At 35.9% G+C, this 14,221-nt stretch overlaps 1 long non-coding RNA gene across 1 annotated transcript in view; it reads left to right on the forward strand.

Moving 5' to 3' along the window:
* LOC103278414 (LINE-1 retrotransposable element ORF2 protein) overlaps nucleotides 1-13,618 on the forward strand; it is a 313,002-nt gene extending 299,384 nt beyond the window's left edge. The window contains exons 5-6 of the long non-coding RNA XR_506033.3: nucleotides 6,301-6,383; nucleotides 9,204-13,618. This is a non-coding gene — a long non-coding RNA (LINE-1 retrotransposable element ORF2 protein). The remainder of the gene's footprint in view (nucleotides 1-6,300; nucleotides 6,384-9,203) is intronic.
* The last annotated feature ends 603 nt before the right edge of the window (nucleotides 13,619-14,221 follow it).

Raw genomic sequence — 14,221 nt, forward strand, 5'->3', positions numbered from 1 at the left:
TCCCCTTAGTATTATGATATATGTTTCTTGTGAGTGTCCCATACCTTGCTTTCTATAATGAACTCAGATAATCTAGAGTTTTCAGGACATCCATCTTTTTCTAGTGGCTTCCAAAAAGATATGTGTCTATTGGAGCTATTTTATCTACTCAAGATAGTGATAAAACATTTCAAGTGTTCAAAACACAAGAAGCTTCTGAAAAGATTTATAGAACTCAATGCAGAATCCTGGGAGATTTGCCATTTGGACAGTCCTTTATACCATTTTGAACTTCATCTGTCGATATTTCTGTTTCAAACAACTTTTTGTTCTGTAATCTGTGAGTTCCCACCCCTCAATTTTCCTCAAAAGCGATGTGTTCTAAACTATGAAATCCTGTCACCATAGACATTCCTAAGAGTGCAAAACTTTGTTGTTGATATTGACAAATGTTTCCTCTTACTGCTTTCTTGTAATTAATTTCTTCTGCGTAGTTGAAGGTATAATGATTGGGGCATTAGTGGGATAGCATATTTTTGAAAGCATACAGTTGGCTTTCTTTCCAAATTAGAAAAAAAAAATCATTGGGCACACGAGAGAGCTGCTATTGCCCAGAGATGTGATTGTGTTGCCAAGTTGCACAGTGAATATCTTCAGCTTAAGCTTTTGTTTCTTGGGAAGTGTCAATGATCAGTTGTTGTTGAAGAGATTTTAGCATCTTTTCCAGGATGATCTGCCTAGAGGGCTGCCTTGATTTTCATCAGCTAGGTAATGGCCTTCTTATAATATATAGTTTTAGGGACGGGGGGGAGGGAGAGTATCCTTTTGCCATTTTTCGTTTTTCAAACCTCTTTCGTATATGTTCAGGGATAAAATACAGAGAGGCTTTCTTCTTTTTTAAGCATTTAAAGGGAAAAATCTCCAGATGGGTAGCGATGCTGACATCGTGTGTGTGTGTGTGTGTGTGTGTGTGTGTGTGTGTGTGTTATATAATATTGGAGAGGGTTGGATCAGAAGGCAAAGTATGAAATAGTTATTACCTGTCTTAGAAGGTAAATATTTGATTATTATTATTATTATTATTATTATTATTATTATTATTATTATTATTGAATTCAGTTATCATTTTCACTCAGCACTATGAAAAATGAATAGGACCTTCGTCAATAATTTTCAATCAGTTGAGCATTTGTTTGTTCTTACTAGAAAGATAGAAATGACTTTTTTAAAAAAAAATATGTGATATATAATTTCCTAATACTTACTGTTCAATGGTAAGCAATGCTTTCTCAGCAATAAATTGTATTGCAGTCAGGAGGATATCTAAATTGCTGGACATAAAACTGCACTCCTATGCAGAGTGACATGGAAATAAACTCCTCTGAAATCACTGAGGCTTTAATTCTGACTAAATGTCTGTAAGAGTGTGCTGTAACTGCCCAAGAGATGGTGCCACTGGGAATGCAGATAATATGTACATGATTGAAATGGAATGTACATTTTCTGGATCTGGAAATAAACTGTTATTAGTGCACTCATACATTATGACTCCTAAGGTAAAGCAAGTTGCCTCTGATTTCTTGTTTCTGCCAAATATTCAACATTATTTCCTTGAAAATTCATACTTGATTCCAGAGTTTGCATAATATGGCATAAAAATAAAATAGCTGTGTGAGAGAGGTGTATCAGATTTATTAGGTGAAGACTTAAAATAGTAGAGAAATGTGAGATTTCATACCTCACAACCTCTGAGGATGCCTGCCATAGATGTGGGCGAAACGTCAGGAGAGAATACTTCTGGAACATGGCCACACAGCCCGAAAGACATACAACAACCCTGTGATCCCGGCCATGAAAGCCTTCGACAACACAATGTGAGATTTCTTGGGATACCTGCATTTAGAAAATACTTTGAAATGATGTCTCATACTGCTGTTAAATACCAATGTGTGCTATGGTCTACTTATTAACTATTGACTAGCTGTGATAACTTGTTCAGATACTCTTTTTATTTCACTATAGTCATCTCCATAAAGGTTTAAGAATGGGTTTTCAAAGCAATACCTTCAATTTTAAAAAATGATAAAAATTAGTCCATTTAAAAATCTATGTAATGTACATGTACTTTATTTTTTTTTATTCCCAGGCCAATTGTACATTAACATCTATTGTCTGCTTTGCGTTGGACATATTTGTTTTGGATTTTGTTATTTGATTTAATGAACATAACTAACAAAATTGGTTTCTTTAAACCTTACCCATAACTGATGTTAGGTGGATTATACGTAAGGTAGTGAAATATACTCTGAATATTTATCTTATAAGCAGACCTATACTTTTCTTCTATTTCAACTTATACCTACTTAATGTAGAATTGAATCCAACTAAGATAAATTACCATTTATTTTGGAACATGCATAGGATTTTCATGTATATTGATCAAAAGTTGAGATAGAAGGCCTTAAAATATACCATGGAGTATTAGCAAGTTTTGTCCAAACATAAAATAAATAGTGGGTTTTTTAAATAGCTGTACTAGTCAGATGGGAAAAATATAGTTTTTAACAAAGCACATTTAATATGCAGTGAGCAAGTTATTACCTGATATTTTAACAATTACTGTGTACTAATGGAAAGTAAATACCCTATAAATGAAAAAAGACTGTACAAATATATTTACACCTCCCTTGACAAATCTTGATATATAAACTTGGAAAGCAGGAGACTTGAAAAACATAATGCATTGCAAGTCCTTTAGCATTTTCCGTAATTTCAATCTATACCTATGAATTTGTAAAGACTAGACATTTGCTGTACTGTTTTCAATAAAAGCTTGGATTCTCCAGGATCTAATGAAAATACTGTATCAAATGAGTGCTCTGAAAACTGTAGGGAGTGTGAAAATTATATGCTCTATCCACAGTTCCAATAAGATTTGATTTTAAAAAATCCTTATGTTCCCTGGATAGATTTCCCTATCAGCTGCCAAAAAGCCAATTAGGTTTTGGGCATGGGCGATACTGTGATAAACCCATTAACTAGAGCCAATTAATGGAAAGAATGGCTACATACAGAAGTATGGCCTTGACATCATATTGCAAGGCCAGCAATATAACAAAATTGGACCTAGAATTAGTATCTTATACTGATGTGTTTGGTGGTTTTGCAAAGTCATACATAACCCACCTGTGAATCTACTTGCATAGCAATGGATAATATTTCAGTTGGGTTTGAATATTTAGTATAATCTATGTAGTTTTAGTAATAAGATAATTGATCATTAATATATATTATTTAGTACAATTAATATATTTATGTTATTAGGTTATTGCCATATTCAGAAAAAAGTAATCAAAACCTAAGGTATTTGGTTGAAGGTTAATTATTACTTTGCCCAAAGTGGGCAGAATTCGCTTTTTGGCTGAAATAGTATTTTATCTGAAAAATATGCACCACAGTAAAGGTTCAAAACATAGAACACAATATGTATATTAGAGCATCATATACATAATAATGTTAACAATAATACAAATAATAATACAACTGATGATCCAATTCTGTCAGCTGTAGTGGCACACAGTCGTAACTTACAGAGTATAAAGATTTATAGACTGCAATCATCCAGATTTAATTGCTACACAGAGCAGTTTTCAGTATAAAACATATATCAGACATATATCATCAAGACTCCAACTTCAGTTTGTTAGCGACACAGTATGTGTACATTCAGTCTCTTCACAATGGCATGTAATATGCTGTAAAACTAAATATATCAGTGTAGAAATTAATTGGCTCAAATCTGGCTTGGAGTCCAGACAAATCAAAGTCTCTGTAGTCTTGGAGTAGTTCTATAGGATTCCTCAGGATGTAAATGCAGTCAATTAGCTGTAGCTTCAGTTGTAACAAATGTTGCAGTTGTTTACAGTTCCCAGCCAGGAAGCTCGGTCAGATAGATGTTATTTTAAAGTGGCTGGCTGTGAGCCGAAGTAAGCTGTTTACATAAGCCGTTTACTACTGGTTCCCAGGTTTACTCCAGTTTCAGTTAACCCTTCATCTGGTAAGCGGCAATGTTTGAATATTTGTATTGTTGGCTCAGCTTCAAGTTTTATGTTCGCAGTGTCTTCGTGCTGATTGTGGATTCTATAGTGCGAGCAGCCATTAGTGGTCATCTGACAGTTTAAATATATAATAATAATAAAATAGTATTTTGCCTGTAAATGAAAAGGGCATTTGAGGTTTCTGTCTTAGTCTAAACTCATGCTGGAGAATGGCTTATTAAAACTTTGAAAAATGACACACCTCTTGCAAATTCATTGGGAGAGATGATCCTCAGGGTTTGGCATAGCTCTGGTAGCTGTAAAACAATGAAAGGAGTTATTATTGGCAATGTGCCAGTATCCCTAGTAGTATCTCAATGAAGCTTATTAAGGGCAACCCTACAACACAGTTGTAAAAATAATAATACTAAGAGCTGGTTGTTTTGCACCATTATGTCAATGTAAAAGTTGGTAATTGGAGGTTAGAAGTAGTTGCAAATTTTGAATTGTGAGTAATGAGTTGTTCAGACTTGACAGTATTTTTCATTTTTCTAGTGGACATAGATGTGTGTACGTAAGTGTGTGCACACATACATTTCGCTAGCTGAACAGTATATGAAATATAGCCACCTATTTTTACATTTTTATTATACTATTTTACTGTTGCATATATGGCTTGATAATACATGCTTATGCAAGTTAACAAGTGGAGTGGAATGTAAGTTTCATTGTAAAGACTTTGTGTATGTGTGTGCGCGCGCGCATGTGTGTGTATATATAGTCTGTGTGTATGAGAAACAGATGCACCGTAGGCAGATAAAGAAGATAAATATAGTTTCAAATAGAGGCATAAGTGTATAAATATAGACACTATATAGAATGAAAGCAGGCAGATCAGCACAGTTTCATTATTACTTGTATTCTGTATAATAAAAGAGTAGCTGACATTAAAATGACTGACTGAATGACACTGTCAGATTGCAGAAGATGTAGTGTAAGGTAAGAAAATAACCTCTCTAGCAGTTTGAAGAGCAATTATGCAGAGAGATTTAGTGCCTTTCATTATTTGCTTAATACATTTTTCTGAGATACTGTTTTTGCAGTTGGAAGCTACAAGGAAAGCAAGAAGTTTTATTCTATCTTAAAATAAATTACTGAATAAATTCAATAATTAATAGTGATTCCAGCTTTGTAACATGACAGTGTTCAGCTAGCCCATTTCCTTTATTATGGTGATTTCTGATTTTTTACATCTATGGGTGACCCAAATAGATTTATGCTCAGAATTTTAAAGAGTAATTTGTGAAGAAAATATGTCAGAAAATTCTTCCTTAGTTTAAAAGAGACTGTTGTTAAATATATAATAATATTTATGCCTTGTGTGTGTTGCCAGTGCAGTGCCTCTTTTATTCCAGTCTTATCACATCTTCTTTTCATCGGACAACTCAAATACGCAGAAAGAAAGATAGGCCTCAAAATATGGATTTATTTAGGTTTGTTAGGATAAAACATTAAAGAATATGAACAAAGATCAACTGAAATTTAGTAAAATATATTAGTGTCACTGAATTTAATTTTTTTATTATTTTATATGTCACATTTTGCTTTGCTCTGCTTCCTTCTCAGACAATAATGGTAACAAAAAAAGAACTTACAGCAAATATAAACTGAAGTCTTAAATATTTAAAAACCAGTAATTTTGACCAATTATATTGTGGTCATTGAAGCGTTGAAGCAAATATAATGACTGTGAATGTGCAACAGGAATATCTTTCTCTCCTGTATCAGTGTGCAAATGTGTGTGTGTTGTGAGACAGAACGAAAGGCTCTAAAAAGTATAGACTGTTTAAAAGTTTCTCTGTGCTGCTTTAACATGGGAACTCCCAAGTCACACGGAACTATATTTGTTAATGTGGTTTTGGGATATGAACATTGCTATTCATAAACGCGTGGCATATTGCAGTCTCATTTGTGCTTAAATACATACAATTGCATTGCAGTGTTCTGAAGCCTTCATTAATTTGAGAGAGCTACAATTCACACCGACCTTTCACATCACAATAAATATTGCTGATTTATAAATATCACAAAAATCTTGAAACTTCACTTCTAATATACTCATTATTCATTTATTTTCATAAATATATATAAAATGTGTCATTATGGGACTAGGCCATACTGAATAGTTTAGACAAAAAAACAATGATTATTAACAAACACCCAGATTTTGGATTTTTGTTTTGTATTAAGATGCCTTGTCTTATGAAATCTTTGTCTTTTATAGCTTCCACCGTGTTGTAATCAATTCCATAATGTTGGAACTTTGGACATTTGTGTGACTAATGAAAGCCATTAAGAGATAAAAAGGTAAGCTACAAATTTAAAAACCAAACTAAATATTGCAGAGCATGGAGTTGCCCTCCAAAGTTGCTACCTCTTGTAACATATTCATATAATGTGATATTGTACTTTGAGTTTCTGCACCTCTGGTTCATCTTATTGCTTGGTGGAGATTGAAAGATGCCGTATGGAATGATGCTCTCTATCTGTCTATCAGTGGTCCACGCTCTGGTTACATCCCGTTTGGACTACTGCAACGCTGTCTACATGGGGTTGCCTTTGAAGACGGCCCAGAAACTCCAATTAGTACAACGGGCGGCAGCCAGATTAATAACTGGGGCGGCTTACAGGGAGCATACTACCCCCCTGCTAAGCCAGCTCCACTGGCTGCCGATATGCTACCGAGCCCAATTCAAAGTGCTGGTTTTGACCTATAAAGCCCTAAACGGTTCTGACCCAATCTACTTGGGTAGACTCAAACATATTTCCTCCTATGAGCCAGCAAGATCCCTTAGATCATCTGGAGGCCCTGCTCTCAGTCCCTGCCTCACAAGCGCGGCTGGTGGGAACGAGAGACAGGGCCTTCTCGGTGGTGGCTCCCCGGCTGTGGAACACCCTCTCCAAAGATATCCGACAAGTCCCAACCCTTTTGGGCTTCAAAAGAGCTCTAAAAACATGGCTATGTGGCCAGCTTTCAAGGAATAAATGACAAAGACGACACGGATGGACCTATGGATACAGCACAAGGTTTTCTGGACGAACAGATCTGATCAAATGTTTTAAATTTATATATTGTAATTTTATATTGTATTTAATAGTTTTAATTGATTTTATATATTGTTTGATATTGTTTTTGTGTGGGCATCGAATTGTTGCCATTGTTGTAAGCCGCCCTGAGTCCCTTCAGATGATAAGGGCAGGATACAAATGTTGGAAATAAATAAATATCCACCCACCCATCTATTTGCATTAGACCACGGACTGCATTAGATACATATACAGTAGAGTCTCACTTATCCAAGCTAAACGGGCCGGCAAAAACTTGGATAAGCGAATATCTTGGATAATAAGGAGGGATTAAGGAAAAGCCAATTAAACATCAAATTAGGTTATGAATTTACAAATTAAGCTCCAAAACATCATGTTTTACAACAAATTTGACAGAAAAAGCAGTTCAATACGCAGCAATGTTATGTTGTAATTACTGTATTTACGAATTTAGCACCAAAGTATCATGATATATTGAAAACATTGACTACAAAAATGGCTTGGATAATCCAGAAACTTGGATAAGCGAGGCTTGGATAAGTGAGACTCTACTGTATTTGTAATGAAGAGGTTTACTGTTAGGTAGAGTTTTCACTACTCAATGAACAGAAGATCGAACACTACATAGTTCCTTTTACCTCTTTTGGTGCATTCTTGATGTATAATCTATTTGCAGGAAATTCCAGAGTGCAGACTCTTCATGTAAAACTACATTTAGCAGGTCAACATTTTCTTGCATAGTTTCCTCTTTGGGGGCTGTATTAAACCTATTTAAGACAAACCAAAGGGAGAAAATAGGATACCTAATTTGGCTAAAGGTTGTTACTTTGGGTGAGCATTCACAAACACGGCCTTCAACTGAAGCTTAAAATGTTCCAGCCCAGTGTTTCTCAAACCCCTTCTCATCCAGTTGTTTTGGACTTCAGCTCTCACAATTCCTAGCAATTGGTAAACGGACTGGTATTTCTGGGAGCTGAAGTCTAAAAATATACCTGGAGGAGCAGAGTTTGAGAAACACTGGTTGAGCCCAAGAAAATCTTACTTTTGTGATTATTTATTTGGCCTTCTCCTGAAGCTGGTATATTTAGGGGTAGAAAGAGTTTTTGTGGAAACATTTGTTCACCAATTTGTTTTGCTTTACTAAACTTATATTGTGAAATTCCCCTTTGATGTCAATATAAAATGGCCTGTTGAGTTGAAGAAATACAAAAAAACCTGAGTATGTTTGAAAATACCACTTAGAATTTTCACGGTCACTGGAAAGCTTTCTGCTCTGGGGCCTCATAAGATTTGTCAGCAGGCGAAACAATACATGGTGAATGAAACATGGCTCCTGCCAGGTTTAATATTTCTGCCCACCCTGAATGAGTTGATTCAGTACTACAGCTGTAGCAAATAAGTGGTGCAAATGAGCATTTTATAAAAAAAATCTCCTCCCCTTCCATCAGACAATAATTAATATTTATCTTTAAATATTTCATCCTTGCTAGTTTTAAAATGTTTATGTAAGCATCTAGATATAGTTTCCAACTGAAGTATCTTTGGGAATGGATACTGAGCAACCAATTGAACACTAAGAACGTATTGAACAGATACAACTTCTTTCTATGGATACAGATTTACTGGCCAGAAAAGGTGATGCTCAGAGTGGGGTACTCCACATCGCTGGAGGCTACACTGCATGCTTCAGAGCCAGCTTGGGAGTTGGATGTCAAAAGCATCGCATGACTCCAAAGCAGCCCAGCAACTGGATGCAGAACCAGTTTTGAGCTGGCCAAATATGACACTTAACTTGCTCCTGTCGATCTGGTGTTTATGGTGCCCACCAGACATGAAAATGGTACTGGACAGTGGAACAGCATCTGGAATGACAATATCCAAAGTAACAAAGCAACACAAGAGGGAGGGGGGAGGAGGAGGCAAAATCACTCCCTTGCCCCCCCCCCCTTTTCCAGACAACTAATTGCTCTGGATATAATTTAGTTTTTTAGTTGTTTTAATGAGCCAAGAGTGAGTTTACCTTCAGGAGATTGGGCAAGAAGATTTTTAGCAACCATTTTTTTATTTTGTGTGTTATAGAAGAATGTGAAGAAATAGGCCTTCTGCAGCACTGTGCCCCAGAGTCTTCCGTAAGTGAGATGCACTTTCTGAGTATGTTCTTTTTCTGTAACATACATACATTTGAACTCTGGATATGCTCTAGAGCTAGTTTCAATACTTTATGTCTTTGAGACATAGATGACTCAGTTTTGACTCATAGGTTCATGGACTCATTAGACTCATAGAGTAAGGAGCCCCAGGGGCTGTCTAATCCCACCTACCGAAGAAGCTCCAAATTGCAATCCCAGCATCCCTGGTTCTGGTTTAATCCTACGTGCTCCTATCTTACTTTTAGAAGGTTAGTTGATATGTCTTCCAGCTTAAAATTATGGGCCCATCTACACAAGCCAAATTAGTTGGTGAATGGATTCCATGGTGGCCAAACAATGCATGGGATTCATTTGTCCTAATGTGATAGAAGACCGATTAAAGTAGTTCCTTTCACATTAAAGAAAAGACATGAGTAGCCCAGTGTAAACAGCTGGTCTGCTTCCTCTGTGGCCATTTACATCTCCTGGTCTTCCCTCTGGTTTCAATGGAAGAGGAACAAAATGCCACAGTCCTAGATCCGAAATTGGGAATATCAATACTCTTACAGCATTAGTAGGGGGAGAAGAGCTCCCCTACAAAGAGTTTCAGGGCTGTGGCTAAAGTTGAGTCAGTGATGGGTCAATGGTGGAAAGGTGAGTTATCCAGTGGCAAGAGAGAAGGCCAGTGGAGGGAATTCCAAAGTGGCATCTCCCATGGTCACTCCATGGGTCTCTGCTGTCAGGCCAGAGCATCAGATTCATTGATCAGTAGGTGGGTTGACTGATGCTGTGGTTGAGATCCCATGGCCTGGTTGCCAGACTATTACAGTTATAAGCAATGAAGTTGTGGCCAAATTTCATTTCAAATGGTTGTATGTGTGGGTTTTTTCTCCTACAGAGTGGTTCTGCCCTATGCACATACCTATGTCCTGATCTTTAGATATTTTGAAACTGTTGTTTGTAAACCTCTAGTTCAAGGGGAAAGGATAATTAAAACAGAAAAACAGAAATAAGTTGTGGTAGAAAATTGTAATATAGTAGGGACCTAGGTTTCTGATGTCCTTTCACTTTTGTGTTAACATTATGAAGCTTTTAGTTTCACTGTTCCCTTCTTCGTTATGATACAAAACTAAACTAGTTGCTTTTGATAAGGTAAAAATGTCCAAGTTACTGAAACATATTAGCAGTTTTCACCCTTTTTCCACACATGTGAAGAAAACTCTCAAACAAGGAGAGATTATAAAGTTTTGTCCAGTTGTACATTATTTGTCTAGCCATTATTATGATGATAATAAATTTCAACAAAAGCACAGCTACACTTGCATAGTTCTTGTGCAGTGTACTATCTTCTGATAGCACTATTGATCCAAAAAAGTGAGGGACAAGAAACTCTTCAACCCATCTTTCGAAAATAACATGAAAATACTGATTTGCACAATTCATGATATACTTCATGTTCAGATGCATGGGTTTAGCTTTATGACTGATGCATGCAGAAAATATTTCTATGACATATTGTCGAAGGCTTTCTATTTTTAGTGTCTATTTCCATGACACTTAGTTAGAAGGGTCTTTGAATATCGCTAGAAAATATATATAAGATTAACATTTGTCATTGTTCCTTCGATTGACAACATTATTATGGTATCTTTGCTGCCTGAGTATATATGATATTAGTGAGCTAGCAAAACCAATTGATTTTAATAACAGAAACAAAATATGATCTGTATACCAATTGATTTGGTATGTGTATATTCTTCCATCATGGTATTCATACATGTGAATAAGGATGTGGCAAATAGTAAGAAATAAGGACTTTCAAAGTAGGCCAGTCAATTGCAGTTATTGCTGTTTCTAAACTGTACCTTTCTACGTTTCTAAGGAGAAAAATACCCACTTAATTTTTCTGATGTACAAGATAGACAGGAGTTATGGAACATAGGATTAGCATGTGTTCTTTTCCAGAAATGAAAAATCTCCTGTTTTATTGAGGTTTATATAAACAACAGCAGTAGCAACAACAAATCAACTGTGTATCCATTAGCTGCTGCCTAGATTTTATAACTTGTTCCATCATACCTCCCTCCTAAACAAGTGCATTCAAAAAGCTTGAAAAAGAAGAGTCCCCATGATGCTGTCTTTTAATTTGTAGTCATTTAAACTAAAACAAAAAAACCTTCAGACCAGAAAATAATGGATCTATTTAAGATCTTTTTTTGGATTCTCATTGAGCTCTTTTCCTGTCATTATATTCCCAGTAACATCTGTGACTTCTACAGAGTACATCTGCCCCTCATCCCTTTAAGTATAAAATGAAAACACTGCCTTCTCTGAGTCCCCCCACTTAGTCATTTCCACGTGGATTTGATCCTTAAAAAATGAAAATGTTAAATATTAACACTTACAAATTGTAGATAAATTACTTCTAGTGAGTTTTATTCATTTACTCTTTGACAAAGACATGTATGTATACTGTTATCTGTATAATGTTTAAAATAATGAGTTTAACTGGGAGCAAATCTGTTTATTCATTCTCAGCAATGGAAAGGGTAAACAGTACTGAAGAAATTTAGTATTTTTCTGATCATTTCCACTTTAGGAAGGGACCATATTTCTAGCTTTACAAGTGTTAAATGAGACTTTAAACCACTTTTCTTGCAGGCTGCTGTTTTAGTTTCTTCACTATATTCCTTTAACAATGAAAGAAGGCTCATACTATTTTTCTGTTATGAATGTATCTGTAGCATGCTACTATGAACTACAGACTTCCCTATCCTACCACATTAGCAGAAATGCAAAATAAACTCATTTTCACTTGAAGAGCCAGCCCTATTAAAGGGGTCACATTTTTATAGTTTAGGCTTCCATAGTGATTACAGATAAGTAGAGCATTTCCCCCATTATCCACCTGTTTTACTAGCTCACCGAAGAGTTAATGAGTTTAAGAGTGTCTTCATATGGAAGAAATTGTTTCTACCCCGTAAAAGGTTAATAATAATAATAATAATAAAACTTTATTTATACCCCGCCACCATCTCCCCAACGGGGACTCGGGGCGGCTAACATGGGGCCATGCCCAGAGCAATACAATATAATAAAATATAAAAATAGCATATCATAGCACAATTAAAAGTAATACAATAGATGATAATAGACATTACATCAAGAAATCAAAGAAACAGTAAAACAAGGGCAGGCCGCATGAACACAAAGATAAAACTCGGAGTGAGAGGGACAGAGGGGTACTCCACTGTGGACAGGGACACATGAAAGTGGGGCAGTCTAGAGGATAGATGTTGAGGGGGGAGTAACACAGAAATATATTTCAGTAGGTAGTGAATTCCATAGTCGGGGGGCCACAGCAGAAAAGGCCCTCTCCCTTGTACTCACAAGGCGGGCCTGGGATATAGACAGTGGTGATAAAAGGGCCTCCCCGGATGATCGCAAAGATCGGGCAGGTTTATGGAAGGAGATACGGTCACGGAGGTAGGTGGGTCCCAAATCGTTTAGGGCTTTATAGATGATGGTCTGCACCTTGAATTGAGACCGGAAGATGAGTAAACACACTTTTGTCAGGTGCAGTATGACTGATATTAGGGACGTCAATTGTAGACAAAAAATAAGTAGAAACATCGCTTTTTATTTACATAATTTTTTTAGTTGATAAATGATGTTCTTTGTATGTTAAGGTTTATTAGGTGATCAAACCTCTTTCATCACTGCTAATTATAAAGATGTGATATCTTGTGGATTTCACCATTCTCTCTGTTTTTTTTTGTTTTTTGTTTTTAAATGCTCTTATACCAACATATGGTGTGATACGGTGTTGCACATTTTATATGTCACCTTAGATAATGTTATTTATACTTTTATGATAGCTTTGACTGGATCTTCCTGTTTCCATATGATGCAATGGTTTATTTTATAAGCAAGGGAAGACCATTTTTCCTGGTTTTACAAAATACAAAAACTAATTAAAAAGTTTTCATGTATTTTTTCTCATAGTCAAAGGAGTTCTTCCTTTTCATTCCTTTAATACATAAAAATTATTTCCTTAGCATAAAAAAACACAAGAATACAATCTATTGGCAGGTAGGAGGGAGAAACTACATGTAGAGCAGACTCATGAAAGTGACAAAAGCAGGGATGCTTTAGGTATGTTTTGTATTCAATTTATACCTGGAACGCAAAATATGGCATATACAGAAGTCCTTTATTTATCAAGTGAGGAAAACAAAGTTCAGATGAGGCCACAGATATTCATGGTGCACAATGTGTTGATTTATTTTGTAAACAGACCATGGGTAATTAATCATAAATCAAACTTTGTTTTGAAGTTCTTGTAATACCATTAGTTTCTCTTACTTAAAGGAGCCATTCAGGCTAATGAGTTGCTCATGCCGGGTTACAACTGGCTGTAACTAAAGAAGGCCAGATTGAAGACCAGATTGAGAAATCTATTGCTACAGTGCTTCATTCAGAACTGAGAGATGTAGCATGAACACTTTGAGAGAAGGTACATTTGACGTGTAATCCCATTGTAAATTTGCTGTTTATTTCTGACAAGTGAACACCAAATTCATTTTTTTAAAAGCTGACTTAGCTTATTTGTGTTTATGTGCAGTAGTGAGCTATTTAAACTCCTTTTCGTGATTACATATTGGATATCTATGATATGGATAGTTTGTCAATCTCCAGAGCTTTAGCTCTTAGTGCTCTTGACATGTGTTTACCTGGCAGTATTCCAGAGTGGTTGTGATTATGTACTGATTCTGATTGTGAAGATGCAAGGAATTGTTTGCCTTGTTTTCATACTCCCTCCTCCCTTACTGTGGATTCACATTTTTATTTGTGTTGAGAACATTCTCACATTGTTGAAGATTGCACAACATGTATGGCTAATTACATTATGATAGCTGCTGCTTTCTTGGATGAGTTGTTTGTATCTTTCTAATCATTTGGTCCTTT

Source organism: Anolis carolinensis, chromosome 3, assembly GCF_035594765.1.
Source record: "Anolis carolinensis isolate JA03-04 chromosome 3, rAnoCar3.1.pri, whole genome shotgun sequence".
Classification (NCBI taxonomy): domain Eukaryota; kingdom Metazoa; phylum Chordata; class Lepidosauria; order Squamata; family Dactyloidae; genus Anolis; species Anolis carolinensis.